Below are 2,500 nucleotides of genomic sequence, written 5' to 3'. Positions count from 1 at the left end.
CTACCTCTACTCTCCTTGCCCTGTTTTTAGAATTAACTACTGAAAAATGATTATTGCATTTATATATATATATATATATATATATATATATATATAATATATATATATATAATATATAATATCGATTACGATTTACGCTTTCTCTCTCTCTTTCTTTTTTTCATTATTATTATTTTTTATTTTTTTATTTTATTTTATTTATTTTTTTTTTTTTCTTTTTTTTTTTTTCTTTACCATACGTAAGAAGATCGTAGGGCTCCTTAGGTTCACAAATTTTCCTTTTCCTTTTTTTTTTTCCCCCTTCTTTTTCTGTTTTTTCTTCTCTCATCGTTCTAATTTCTAAAATCAATATAGTTACTCGAGATAGAGAAATATCGAAATGTAATAAAGTCGAATCGAAACGATTCCAACGTGTGTACGTATGTATGTATGTATGTATGTATGTATGTATGTATGTATATGTGTATGTATGTATGTATGTATGTATGTAGTTAAATCATGAATACTCTTTGACAATGGTTTTTATAGTTTTGGTGAGATATCGTCAGTTCGAATAAACGATACCTTACTTCTCCTCCTCCTCTTCTTCCAGGATCCTAATCGTTCAATTTTTTTTTTTGCCTTTTTTCTCTTTCTCTTTCTCTTTTTTTTTTTTTTTTTTTTTCTTCCATCGAATATCTCAAATCGTGCAGGGACAAAGGATCGAAACCGACATAGCATCATCGATTCTCGTTTAATATTGGACAGTTCCTCTTCGATTTGACGTTCCGTTCTTTTTCTATTCTTCTTCAACACCCACCCATCCTCCCACCCACACATGTTCAATCTCTCTCTCTCTCTCTCTCTCTCTCTCTCTCTCTCTCTCTCTCTCTCTCTCTTCATTCTCAGTTCCGTTCTCTGTCTCTGTCTCTCTCTTTGTCTCTCTTAAAATCGTCAACGAATATGGACAGTGATCTAATATCGACGAGTTGTCGATTGACCGATCACGGATTAAAAATTAATCCATGGCCTTCTGGTTTTTTATTTTACTTTTTATTTTATTATTTTCTTTTATATTTATTATTATTATTATTATTATTATTATTATTATTATCATTATTATTATTATTATTATTATTATTATTATTATTATTATTATTATTATTATTATTATTATTTATTTGTACATATTCGAATGGCACGAGATATATTCGTTCGTGTAATTTACACAGAGATCCCGGTAATAGGGGGTGAAGATGAAAAAAAATATAAACGTATAATATATTATTTTTTATTCTCCTTCTTATTATTCCCTTTTATATTTTATATTTCTTGTAAAGTTTGTTCTGTTAAAAAATGACGCGCACTTTGATAGAGAAAGACATTTGTTTCATACGCTTTGTTTTCAATCCTTTCTCTCCTCCCTTGACATCCTTTTGTTTCTTTCTATCCTTGTCGAATGTTTCTCTTCCTCGAAAATGGAGTAAAATAAAAGAGCGAGAGAGAGAGAGAGAGAGAGAGGGGAGAGAAAAAAGAAAACAGGAAAAAAGTAAAGAAAAAATTGAGAAAAACATGCGCGCACATGCATACGTGCACGTACAAGTGCCATAATAATAGAACCGATATCTAGAGAAATGACCTCTTAAGCAAAATAATTTACTAAACTGTAATTTTATATATAATATATATATATATATATATTTATATATTTTTTTATATATATATATACATATATATTTACATAAGTAATATAGCTCTCATTTATCGATCTTTGTTCATTCACGTAGACCAATTATCCATCATCCTTTTATTAACCATTTTATTTTGTCATCGTTTTTAATGTGTCAATTAAATTTAGAATTGTATTCCTATATATGTATATGTATATATATATATATATATATATATATATATGTATATGTATATACATATATATAAAAAACTATAATAATAATAATAATAATAATAATAATAATAATAATAATAATATATTTATAAAAATTAAAAAGAAGAAATAAGACCTATTAGGAGTTAAGTGTGATTATTTAAATATCGAACGAAATATATATATATAAAAGAAAAAAGAAGAAAAAAAAATAAAAATTAAAAAGAATAAAAGTATATATATATATATATATATATATATATATATATATATATATATATATATATACATATATGAACGAGAACGAACGAACGTACGAACAAACGAACCTACGAACATACGTACATACGAACGAACAAACGAACGAACGTACGAACGAAAGAAAGAACGAACAAATTATTGTAATATTTTTGTACTGAAAAGATTTGTGAAATAAACACATAATTATGAATGAAATACAATTCGCTGTGTTGAATCACAGAGTGTTTATATTTTGTGCTCTATCGTTGCTTCTCTCTTTCTCTTTCTTTCTCTCTCTCTCTCTCTCTCTCTCTCTCTCTCTCTCTCTCTCTCTCTCTCTCTCTCTCTCTCTCTCTCTCTCTCTCTCTCTCTCTCTCTCTCTTTCTCTCTTTTTAT

General features: G+C 27.2%; 1 protein-coding gene across 2 annotated transcripts in view; it reads left to right on the top strand.

The window, feature by feature from the left end:
• The window catches only part of LOC118450601 (zinc finger protein 131-like), an 89,842-nt gene that overhangs the window by 49,875 nt on the left and 37,467 nt on the right, over window positions 1-2,500 (top strand). The gene's annotated exons all lie outside the window — the stretch shown is intronic.

This window comes from Vespa mandarinia, chromosome 20, assembly GCF_050613455.1.
Source record: "Vespa mandarinia isolate Hongniang chromosome 20, ASM5061345v1, whole genome shotgun sequence".
Taxonomy (NCBI): domain Eukaryota; kingdom Metazoa; phylum Arthropoda; class Insecta; order Hymenoptera; family Vespidae; genus Vespa; species Vespa mandarinia.
The sequence above is the reverse complement of the archived record's forward strand: the minus strand, read 5'-3'. Positions and strand labels throughout refer to the sequence as shown.